Source organism: Amphibalanus amphitrite, unplaced genomic scaffold, assembly GCF_019059575.1.
Source record: "Amphibalanus amphitrite isolate SeventyFive unplaced genomic scaffold, NRLGWU_Aamphi_draft 000360F_arrow, whole genome shotgun sequence".
In the NCBI taxonomy this organism is placed as follows: Eukaryota; Metazoa; Arthropoda; class Thecostraca; order Balanomorpha; family Balanidae; genus Amphibalanus; species Amphibalanus amphitrite.
Window position 1 is genome coordinate 113046 of NW_024881854.1, and position 12670 is coordinate 125715.

Consider the following 12670-nt stretch of genomic DNA (forward strand, 5'->3'; position numbering starts at 1 on the left):
GGTTCGAATCCCATCGCCGGCTGATGCTTTTGGCGTGTTGTCCCAGTAAACATGCCGACGTCGGCGACTGGGGGGCTCGAATCCCGCCGCCGGTTGATATTTTTGGCGCGTTGTCCCCATTAACATGCCGACGTCGGCCCCGTCGGTCCAACGACAAACGATCTCGTCAACCTCGGCAAACGATCTCGGCCCGACGTCGGCTCGACGTCGGCTGGACTTCGGCTGGACGTCGGAACATGCGGGCATATCCGACGTCCAGCCGATGTCGGGCCGAGGTTGAACCGACGCTGGGCCGACGTCGGGCCGAGCCTCGGCCCGACGTCGGGCCGACGTCGTCATGTTTACTGGGCAATGACCGGGCCATCCCGATTTGGCTGAAAATTGGCTCACAGAGCCTTCTCAGCATGCTGATTCCGAAAATCATGGTCTCTATAGGGTGGGAATTTTTACTGTTCCCGAGATAGAACCCTCTAAAATTCTTACTTCCCATGACCGGGCCATCCCGATTTGGCTGGAAATTTGCTCACAGAGCCTTCTCAGCACGCTGATTCCGAAAATCATGGTCTCTAGGGTGGGAATCTTTACCGTTCTCGAGATAGAACCCTCTAAAGCTCTTACCACCCATGACTGGGCCATCCCGATTTGGCTAAAAATTGGCTCACAGAGCCTTCTCAGCAAGCTGATTCCGAAAATCATGGTCTCTAAGGTGGGAATCTTTACCGTTCTCGAGATAGAACCTCTAAATTTCTTACCACCCATGACCGGGTCATCCCGATTTGACTGAAAATTTGCTCACAGATCCTTCTCAGTTCTCAGCACGCTGATTCCGAAAATCATGGTCTCTAGGGTGGGAATCTTAACCGTTCTCAAAATAGAAACCTCTAAAATTTTCGACACCAATGACCGAGCCATCCCGATTTGGCTGAAAATTGGCTCACAGAGCCTTCTCAGCATGATGATTCCGAAAATCATGGTCTCTATAGGGTGGGAATTTTTACTGTTCTCGAGATAGAACCCTCTAAAATTCTTACTTCCCATGACCGGGCCATCCCGATTTGGCTGAAAATTTGCTCACAGAGCCTTCTCAGCATGCTGATTCCGAAAATCATGGTCTCTAGGGTGGGAATCTTTACCGTTCTCGAGATAGAACCCTCTAAAGCTCTTACCACCCATGACTGGGCCATCCCGATTTGGCTAAAAATTGGCTCACAGAGCTTTCTCAGCACGCTGATTCCGAAAATCATGGTCTCTAAGGTGGGAATCTTAACCGTTCTCGAGATAGAACCCTCTAAAGTTCTTACCACCCATGACCGGGCCATCCCGATTTGGCTGAAAATTTGCTCACAGAGCCTTCTCAGCACGCTGATTCCGAAAATCATGGTCTCTCGGGTGGTAATCGTTACCGTTCTCGAGATAGAACCCTCTAAAGCTCTTACCACCCATGACCGGGCCATCCCGATTTTACTGGGATGGCCCGGTCGATTTGACAGACCATGATTTTCGGAATCAGCCGCAGCGTGCTGAGAAGGCTCTGTGAGAAAATTTTCAACCAAATCAGGATGGCCTGGTCATGGGTGTCGAAAACTTTAGAGGGTTCTATCTCGAGAAGGGTAAAGATTCCCACCCTAGAGACTATTATTTTCGAATCAGCGTGCTTAGAAGACTCTGTGAGCAATATTTCAGCCAAATCAGGATGGCCCGGTCTTTGGTGTCGAAAACTTTAGAGCGTTCTATCTCGAGAACGGTGAAGATTCCCACCCTAGAGACCATGATTTTCGGAATCAGCGTGCTGAGAAGGCTCTGTGAGCAAATTTTCAGCCACATCGGGATGGCCCGGTCATGGGTGGTAAGAATTTTAGAGGGTTCTATCTCGAGAACGGTAAAGATTCCCACCCTAGAGACCATGATTTTCGGAATCAGCGTGCTGAGAAGGCTCTGTGAGCCAATTTTCAGCCAAATCGGGATGGCCCGGTCATGGGTGTCGAAAATTTTAGAGGTTTCTATCTCGAGAACGGCTAAGATTCCCACCCTAGAGACCATGATTTTCGGAATCAGCGTGCTGAGAACTGAGAAGGATCTGTGAGCAAATTTTCAGCCAAATCGGGATGGCCCGGTCATGGGTGGTAAGAAATTTAGAGGATTCTATCTCGAGAACGGTAAAGTTCTCACCCTAGAGACCATGATTTTCGGAATCAGCTTGCTGAGAAGGCTCTGTGAGCCAATTTTCAGTCAAATCGGGATGGCCCGGTCTTTGGTGCCGAAAACTTTAGAGGGTTCTATCTCGAGAACGGTAAAAATTCCCACCCTAGAGACCATGATTTTCGGAATCAGCGTGCTGAGAAGGCTCTGTGAGCCAATTTTTAGCCAAATCGGGATGGCTCGTTCATGGGTGGTAAGAGCTTTAGAGGGTTCTATCTCGAGAATGGTTAAGATTCCCACCCTAGAGACCATGATTTTCGGAATCAGCGTGCTAAGAAGGCTCTGTGAGCAAATTTTCAGCCAAATCGGGATGGCCCGGTCATGGGTGGTAAGAACTATAGAGGGTTCTATCTCGAGAACGGTAAAGATTCCCACTCTAGAGACCATGATTTTCGGAGTCAGCGTGCTGAGAAGGCTCTGTGAGCCAATTTTCAGCCAAATCGGGATGGCCCGGTCATGGGTGTCGAAAACTTTAGAGGGTTCTATCTCGAGAACGGTAAAGATTCCCACCCTAGAGACCATGATTTTCGGAATCAGCGTGCTAAGAAGGCTCTGTGAGCAAATTTTCAGCCAAATCGGGATGGCTCGGTCATGGGTGGTAAGAACTATAGAGGGTTCTATCTCGAGAACGGTAAAGATTCCCACTCTAGAGACCATGATTTTCGGAGTCAGCGTGCTGAGAAGGCTCTGTGAGCCAATTTTCAGCCAAATCGGGATGGCCCGGTCATGGGTGTCGAAAACTTTAGAGGGTTCTATCTCGAGAACGGTAAAGATTCCCACCCTAGAGACCATGATTTTCGGAATCAGCGTGCTGAGAAAGCTCTGTGAGCAAATTTTCAGCTAAATCGGGATGGCCCGTTTCTCGCTGCTGGACTCGCTGCTCGCAGCTCGCTGCTAGTTTGACAGACGTCCTGCCCCGCGAGAATTTCTCTAGTTTCTGAAGAATTTTTCGGGACCCATGCTCTACTCATACTGCATTCGAATATACGCCTGGGAGCTCCTATCTGCAAGCCGCACAACTGCAGCCAATGTAGCCGCCCAGTGGACTCTCAAGGTCACCATGGACTCTCTTGCAAAAAGTCAGCCGGGCGCCTTCCACGTCACGCAAACCTCAATGACGTGGTAAGGCGTGCGCTGACCAGCGCAGGAATGCCCTCCATCCTTGAGCCACAGGGACTCGACCGAGGGGACGGCAAGAGACCGGACGGCGTCACTCTCTTCCCATACAGGCAGGGAAAGAGCCTCGTGTGGGATGCAACCTGCGTAGACACATTTGCCGACAGCGCCGTTGCAAAAGCCGCCCTGGAGCCAGGCTCACCAGCGGCAGCCGCGGAAGCTCGCAAAAGAACGAAGTACGCAGATATTGCCGAAAGGCACATCTTCGTCCCAGTGGCCGTAGAAACTACCGGAGTGCTGGGACCAGCGGCCACAGCCCTCCTGGCAGAGCTGGGCAGGAGGATCTCTGAGCTCACAGGAGATCGTAGAGAGGTCGCCTGGCTGCGGCAGCGCGTGTCCTTGGCCATCATTCGGGGAAACGCTGCGGCCATCCTAGCAACAGCATGCTCAACTCAAGAGGGCCGGGTTCCCCGGAAACCAACTAAACAAGTCACCAGCAAAACATCAACGGAGTCGAGTGACGCCAGAGACTCCAGCTGCGCTGATAGCCAGAAAACGAATCAGCCACCATCACATCCCAAGTCTGTTGAAAGCAGCAAGGTGCGGGCACAGCAGCGTTATGACGGGGTGGCACGGACCGCCAGCCGTGAGGCACAATCGCTCTCGGCTACTCGACAGCAAGAGGCGGACTGGAAAAGCGGTGACCCGTTATACATCGGTCTACCTAACCATGGCAACACATGTTACCAGAACGCTGCGCTGCAGTCACTGTTGGGCCTGCATCCATTTCTGAGTGAGATGATGTCGCTGATCTCCGGTCCTTGTCAGTGGGAAAGTGGCCAATGTGACACTACGAGCGCTGTTGCCAAACTTATGGTGCTCCGACAAAAGGCGCTCACTGAGTCAGTCGCTACCCACCTCAAACAGCTGCACGAAGTGTTTGCCGACATGGACCCGGTGTACGGTGGCACAGAAATGCAGGACGCCGGCGAGTTTTTGCTGCGCCTTTTGGGCACCATGAGCGACGAGATAGATGCGTGCCACCTGACGGATAACCCGGTTCGAGAACATTTTCAACATCAGATCCTGGAGAGTAAGACGTGCATCAAATGTGGTCAGACGGTTATGAAGCACCTGAATAACATCTGCTGGTTTGTCAACGTGCCACGCCGCCAGAGCACCGACATACCGACACTGCAGGAAGCGCTACATCTCAGCATGTGCCCCGAACGACGCACCATGCTCTGCCAGCACTGCGGCCACGATGAATCCTGCGTCACCTTGAAGATCAGTCAGCTACCCAGGACTCTGATCCTGCAGCTGAATCGCTGCGCCTTTCTTGGAGATAGGCCCAAGAAGATCCGTGCCAGTGTTGGTATTCCTAAGATTTTGTCCTTAAATAAGTACGTCGCAGGTGAGGTCACCGATTCCCTACATCGGCGCCCAACAATGGGCACGCTCAGCGACGCCGAGGAGTCTGAGCCGGACCACTCAGGACTACCGCTCGCCTCTGGACCGTCACCTCCAGTTCGAGCTGCCACTCCGCTGGATCCAGTCGGGGCCACAGCACCACTGCGAATCACGACATCGGTTCCTTCCTCGTCAGAGGTGGCTGCAGCAGAGATGTCAATACCGCCATCCAAGCTAGACCTCGCCGAATCCGAGTGGAAGCCGCCACAGACTAACGAAGACAAAAACTGTGAACCGCAGGAGGTTAAAATACGGCAAACAGAAGTGACAGAGGCCTCTGAACAGGCACAGCTGCCAGAGCCCCACGCGGGGGATAACCTGTCGCCGTGCCCGGCGAACCTGGCCGGTGACCACGCGTACCAGCTAGTAGGCGTGGTAAGCCACTATGGCGACGATACTCACGCGGGCCACTTCGTGGCCACCGTTTACAGCGCTGAACGCGAATGCTGGTTCCGCTACGATGACCACCGAGTTAGTCGAATCCGCGAATCGGATGCACTCGGTGAAAGCCAGCAGAGAGATGGCTACATGTTTTTCTACACACTTGAAAAGTTGCGACCCCAGACAGAAAAGTGGCCAATGCCGAAATGTCAGCAACGGCTATGGAGCGGGGAAGGGGCCGCACTCACCCGTAAGTGTTTGTAATGTGGTGGCGTCAGGATGGTATGTGCTTAGAAGCGCCAATCCTTATCTTGTTACATTGTTTACACGGGATTGAAAGTGCCCATTCACATATTTTGCGATTGAAAAAAAAAAATCAAGAGAGAACAATCGTCATTCTTTTGGTATCTGTGATGCCAGTCTCCAGAAATCTCCAGATTGCGTTCCAGCGCCTCCAGTGAAACCTCTGGTAGAGCCTCCAGTCAAGAATTTCTACTGGAGGCACTGGAACAGGCCCATTATGTAATTCTCACCGTGGTGTGATATACACGCGTCCGCGAGAAAAAGTGGGTGCAGTTATTTTTTTACATCTTAGTTTTTGTTTACGCGTTTTTAGACGTTTCTCGGCGCACTGTTGTTGAAGTTATACAGGCCTATTTTACAGCTATTTTTGATTCACAAAACTGCTGCAATTTTTATAACTTTTTTTGCATATTGGCATTTTGATGGAATTGGAATGCATTAAAATATTTTCATTCTTAAATCTCGAATGCCAATATAATAACAATGTGAATCGAGCCACGCTCGTAGTGAAATATTACGAATCAATGATAACAACAGAAACAGTACTACCGGCATAAAATATGTAGTTACCGCGATTGTATAATATAATACTGTATGTTCCGCGTGAAATTGACAGGAGATACCGCAAGAATAATAGCCTAAACAAATATTGAAATAACTGAAAGCTCATGATACCCGATTAGCACTGCTAACGCTGACCATTTTCTTCGATCATTAAATGCTTACCATAGTCCATACCATAACATCTGAAGATAATGAACTTGAACCTCGAAAAGCGAGTTGTCCAGTTTCAGTCTCAGTTTGTGCGGTACTGGGACACATTCATTATCAGTGAGTCAAATAAAAATTGTCCGGGGCATCATGCTGTGATCATATGAACCAGTTAACCCGCGCCCGGCTGGGGGTCCTGGATTTCCACGCCCTGCTGGGGGGGGGTGTTTGAACCCCCCCCTTCTAACTCGGCTCCTGGGCCACGTAGCGACACGCGGAAGGCGGCGTTCGAAAGAGCGTCAAAAATAATGAGGAAATCACTTCGGTCAATTTTTTCGTCAGGTCAAAGGTCAGGTCACCAGAGGTCATTGAAGGCAAAATTTCGCCGATTTCAAGGTCGAATGTCGACAATTTCCAAGAAGCCAACGTATAACTCGGGAACCAATAGGGCTACAGCGGCGCGGAAAAGCGCATTCGATAGCCCTATTAACGCCCTTTCTGAGTAATTCTCTCAGATTTGACCTAACGTCAACGGTTTTGCCTGCAGGGGGCAAAAACTGCAAAAATAGCCGATTTTTTCGGAAACAGTTTTTCTGCAATAACTTTTGACTCAAGCCTTGTACGAGCTTACTTTTACCGGCATCGTGTTCCTCTCGTCAAGACGCATCGAATGAACTATAACTTGACCTTGAAAGGTCAACTTGAAAATTTGACCTCAGGTCAAGGTCATGACCTGACCGGAAAGGGTCGTGTTGCATATCAGTCGATCCGTATCGTCGAGCTGAACACATCTAAGGCGTTTTCATCGCTCTAGCATGCCTCTATCAAAAGTTATTTGCGAAAAACTGTTAGATACTATTCGTGACCTTAGATGACCTCAGGGCATAAACAGGGGTCACGGACACCATTTTCATGTTCAGTGTGTCTAAACCACTTGTAATTCAGTGTTTGGGAGTGTTTATAATGTCTTTCGTCCAAAAGAGGCGCATTTGAATTTTCTCCCATTGACTTATAATGGGGAGGTCGCAAAATTGACCTGACCTTAGGTCATCGATATCAAAATTCTGAGATATACATTTTGTACATGCTATTGCTCTTAGCAATCGCTGAAAGTTTCAAAGCAATCGGTCACTCGGTGTAGCTATGACAGACATTGAAACTTTTTATGAGGTGAGGTCACTTGAAGTGACCTGGTGACCTGACCTTGAATGACCTTGGCCTGAAATTTTTACAACATGTGTAGAATTGATGTATGATAAGGTATACCAAAAACGGCGGCGCTCCGCGCCGCCGTTTTTGAGATATTCGCGAAAAACCACAGGGGGGGGGGGGGGTGTTCAAACACCCCCCCCCAGCAGGGCGCGGGTTAATATGTATAAAATCTAGTTATTGGCCAAACGTAACGGCCACGGACCGTAGGTTGACGACCCCGAAATTTAGCGAAATGAAGTATAGGTTCAAGCAGTTTAAATAATGCTGTGCGTGGAGTTGAATAGTGATGTAAATGTGGCCACAGTCTACAACCACGATAACAAATATCGATTGCGCTTCGCTCAACCAGAGCCATGCTCGTTCTTGCTCATGAAGCAGTGCATCCCTATAAAATGAAAAGTCTGAACGAATGCATTCAGGTTCCTACCTCTGAATCACCTTATATTGAGATCCGTTTCTTAACAGGAACACAAACGCGGCCCATCAATTCGTCAGTACTAAGGCAACAACGTCTGACAAGTGACAACGCATCAAATGGCCAACTTCTGACACTATCTCAGTCTACCAATATGGTAACGGCAATAAAATTGCATTGCAAAATGCAAATAAAATTGCACGACTTCCAAGCGCAGTTTGAAACCAAGTGCGACCAGCTAGTGTCATTTTCACAACCACGTGCGACCAGTTAGTGTATAGAGACACATTACAACTGCATGGTACCGCATTAACACATTAGGGGCGAAAGGAAACACATGACTTGTGTACGACCAGCGTTCTGTCAGCGTACGACGCATAAAGCAAACTGCTCAAACAACTGCGGTCCCGAACAACACAACACAGAGCTCCGAAACGAATGGTTTACAAAAGTCTACGACTGACGACATCGAAACAGTACGTTCATCGGGACTAGTCACATGACTCACTCAACCCAGCTGGGTTATGGGTACTAATTGCGCTTCAAATTGACCTCTGACAGCCATTTACTTACGCTAGTTTGATGCATAAAACTGTACATTGAAACTCAAGCGGCAGCACATAGGTCTCCATCAAGGTAGTTATATACAACAGAGCACCACGCTAAAACGAGCGCGAGCCGCACTGTCACACTGACAGAACACTGAGCCGCGAGTCGTGACAGTCGCACTGCGTCATATGCACGCAGATGTCGCACTCACGGCACCGTTGATGGCACTGCGCTGCGGGTGGACACGCGCGGTGCAGTAGCTCCACGGTGTGCGGCTCACCGGAGGGATTACCAGTCTCCGACCGGACAGTCCAGGTGGGAAATGCGGTGTCTTCAATCATGACCGCCGTCCCCGTCTCCGCGGAGTGCCGCACGGCGGCGACGCGGCGGCGTCGGATCTTGAGCTGGTGGACACTGGACTCCTGCCAGAGCTACCAGCTTCAGCCCTTCAGCATCCTGTCATCAGCAAACTCAAGCAGAGCTCCAATGCAACTGGGAAAATAAAATTTATGCTGTTAAGCTAAATCATGCAAAACATTTCCTTGCACAGGATTCTCTTGCGCAGTTCAGCAAAATCTTCTGTGATATCCATGGCCGTGACAAGAGGACTTTATACCATTGTAAAAAACATAGGTTCATTGGTTCTCATTTACCCACATCGAGCTTCTATAGGTACCATTCATTTGTATATCATGATGTATGTTAACTACACAATATTTATGCAATAGACTGACATGAAATATGTAGGAATGGCAAGAGAGATGGGTAAATAAGCCAAATAGGTTGCAGGATTTAGTGGCACCAAGCAGGTCAGAAAGTAGAAGTTCACACAATCTTACAAACTACACCAGAGAAAGTCTTTGAATTAGGTACAAAATTATGCCACAGAAATAAAAGCAATGCAGTTTTATAGAGCATTTCCCAAAAGATAGGTAATTGTGATTCAGCCTTGCTCCCATTCTGAGATTGAATAAATACAAATTATGGGGTGAAAGTTACTAAAAAGCAGTGTTTTTTTTAGAAAACAGCTTCAATCCATGTTTGCCTGATATCAAACTCAAGGCAACATATCATAGATTTGACAGGATGACATGTCATTATTGAGGTTACAATTTCCATAATCTTGTCACAAACAGTGCACTTTAATATGGATAACTAACACCAAATCAGCCAACCTTGTAACTTTATCTGGTGAAACTCAAGTGAAGAAACCAATAAAGCAAACAATTTCTGAGCAAAACATTTAAGTATTTGACAAGCTCAATTGCAATGCAGCCACTGGAGTATGATGGGGTCTCGTAACTTGAACGTTTAGTCTGTAAGAGCATGCCTGACTTGACTTAACAGATTTGAGGCATCACAAAGACCTTTGCAGCAGCTCCTTCCATTCTTTTTAACGTAAACTTTAACTATCATTACCATGCTATGATGATGAGATGGCTGGTTTCGGGAGCATGAAAAGTAGCAGCCCTTCTTTCATTCTATTTCCTTGTTTTCGCATGCTGCACAAAATGTTTTTTTTTCTTCCACGTTCCTTCTGTCATTATAAAAAATAATAGGTATCATAATTGCTTCACTTCTTCCTTATATTTCAAGTATTGCTGCTGTAATTCATCACATCTCCCGTTAGTAACCCATTGCCCTATGGCCGCTAAAGTAAATAAGTGGAATGCGCCAGAAATTGTCAAAATCGCGCCAAAATAGCAAACTAAGATGAGAAAAAATAACCGCACCCGAAAAAGTGGGCTGCGCCGCAATTGTCGCGAACGCACATTTTTCGCTTTCTTCTAGTGGGGCCATATGAAGTTTTTCTTTAATGAATAAAGTAGTATACTTCTTGGTAAGCCTCTATCTCGAACCTGTTTTTGTCATTTTCGGTCTGTATCCGATATATATATATATATATATATATATATATATATATATATATATATATATATATATATATATATATATATATATATATATATATATATATATATATATATATATATATATATAACGTTTTCTTTTTGCACTTGAACTATTAAAACAAATAAATTTCATAAATAACGTTTTTTCTTTCATCGTTCCGTAATGTTTTTTATCCCCAAGAGAGAAATCCCTTCCCTCATTCAAATCCGAGGGAGTTTTTGGCGGAAAACCGTTCGCCGTTTCCAGCGCACCGGATTGCCGATTGGTCTGTTGTCGCAGTGTTTTGAGGGCCTTTGAATTTCGTATAATAACTTATTTGCTCCTTCATTCAGAGAAACTTTGTAGTTCGAAGTTGCGTTAACTCATCACTGCAACGGACTGTGAACTGAAGAGTGAAGGGCTTGTCATCAATATTACTTTGCCGGAGGCCGGAGAGTTGGGCCGGGCCGGAGGTATCCCGTATCAGCCATCAGGTAATGATGATGATTGATGGTCATTGGTCGGTGGACTGGACTAGTGGTCAATGGTCGTGTGAGGAACTGTGAACAGGGGCTTCCACTTCAGTTCTGGGTGTGCGGTGTAAATGCGGTAAAATAGTGATGGGTCACTTGCTAAGTTACTAGGTGAATTGGCTATTTCAGTAGGCGGAACTATGGTCATGAGCCAGACTGCAAAGTATGGCAATTTCGACGAGATCTCGTCGGTGCGGGCTTGTTCGGCTGGTGCGGATTTTGGAGTGGTGCGGTGCGGATTTTGCCTAATGCCTGGTGCGGTGCGGATTTGGCTTGGACCTTGATGTGGTGCGGATTTTGCTTGGTCTTCTTACCCGGCCGGGTTTCCTTGTTAACTGTTCTTTGGAAAGCCCTACAAATGCGTGCCAGCCACGGTGACGCACGGTGGCGGAGAAAGGTTTTAAATTTACTCTACGAACTAACAACTGCGGCAGAACAAATCCATTCTCGCCTCGGAAATTAACGTGGTGGCGACGTCATTAGAACGAAGACTGGTGTGCGGTCGGACCGCACACAGCCTCGAAGCTCCGCCCACTGCGTCCCTATGTCAGCCTTCCGTCACCGCACACACGCTGTGGCCGGTCGGGACTGGCCACGGAGAACCGTCCACCGCACGCAGCCGTGACGTCAGAACCGCCTACCCATCCCCTACCCCCGCGCCTGCTGGACGCACCGCACACACCGCACGCAGCAGTGTGCGGTGCCCGTGAACACCCCTCAGGGCCCGTGAACAGCCCTCAGTACAAGTGCGGTACAAGTGCGCGGCGCGGTCCCGTGGTGAGCGTTGCTCGTGAAACTGAAATTGGAGGGGAAATAATTATAGTGAGATGAGTGAAGTCCCTTGCATTATAATTGCCTGTGAGTTCGGTGCGGATATTTTGGGCTCTCGGCTCGCTTTGGTGCGGATTTTCCGGCTCAGTGTGAAGAGTTGGTGCGGATTTTGAACTTGGGCCGGTGCGCCTCGTCGACCTGCGTGCCATACTTTGCAGTCTGGGTCATGAGTACCCAAATATAGGGACGTTCCCATTTTTGGGAACGGAGTTCCCAAATATGGGAACGGGCGTTCCCATTTATGGGAACGGAAGGTAATTTTTCGGCCGTTCGCCCACTATAACTCATTAGTGCATCACGTCTCAAAAAAGTGCACGCTAATTTAAGTATCTACTAAGTCTCTATAAAATTATCTTTAATCTGACCGTTGCACAAGGAAATTGACCGTCAAATGATATTTTTAATGATTTTTTGAAATGATGGAATGGTGAAAACATGGGTTATACTACATTTAACTTGCAATTTTAAGGAAAATGAAGCGTGTTTTACATTTTGAGGTCAAGTATAATAATTTTCGCCTGGTTATGAAGTTTCATACTAGCGACACCAGATGCTGACATATGCAAGCGAACACGCGGACAGTCCGGGGGCAATATTGGTGACATTTGGTGTCGGGGGGCGCACGACCGCATGGAACGTCAGTGATTTTACCGAACTACTGTTGTAAACTCAGTTTCAGTGGTTTTAAATTATTCAGCTGTATTTTATCATCCCAGAAAGACATATTTTATTTGGATGCTAGCTGTCGTTTTGGGGGAATTTCTCTTATATAGGTCGCTCTGTGTGGCTTATTTATAATTTTTATGCTGATTTCGACCATTCCTCGTGCCCATCCTACCAGGCCTTTTGCCACTTACACTCATCAAGAAAGGAAAAAACTAGATTTTCATTGGGTCTAGGTGTTTTGAGGGTGTAACATATTCAGCGTTCCCATTTTTGGATACTTCCTTGTGCTCGTCAACTATCGGTGATAAACAGACAGGTGCTTGACATGTCTCCACCCTCGGCGCGGACGGTGGATATAGGTATGGAAGACCTTGTTGAACATCGCTGAGCG

At 47.8% G+C, this 12670-nt stretch overlaps 1 long non-coding RNA gene across 1 annotated transcript; it reads right to left on the minus strand.

Moving 5' to 3' along the window:
- Positions 1 to 7799: 7799 nt before the first annotated feature.
- LOC122389508 lies at positions 7800 to 9975 on the minus strand. Its single transcript, XR_006257988.1, has 2 exons — positions 9776 to 9975; positions 7800 to 8848 (listed from the first exon to the last, which is right to left on the minus strand). It is a non-coding gene; the product is annotated as an uncharacterized LOC122389508 (long non-coding RNA).
- Between the last annotated feature and the right edge of the window lie 2695 nt (positions 9976 to 12670).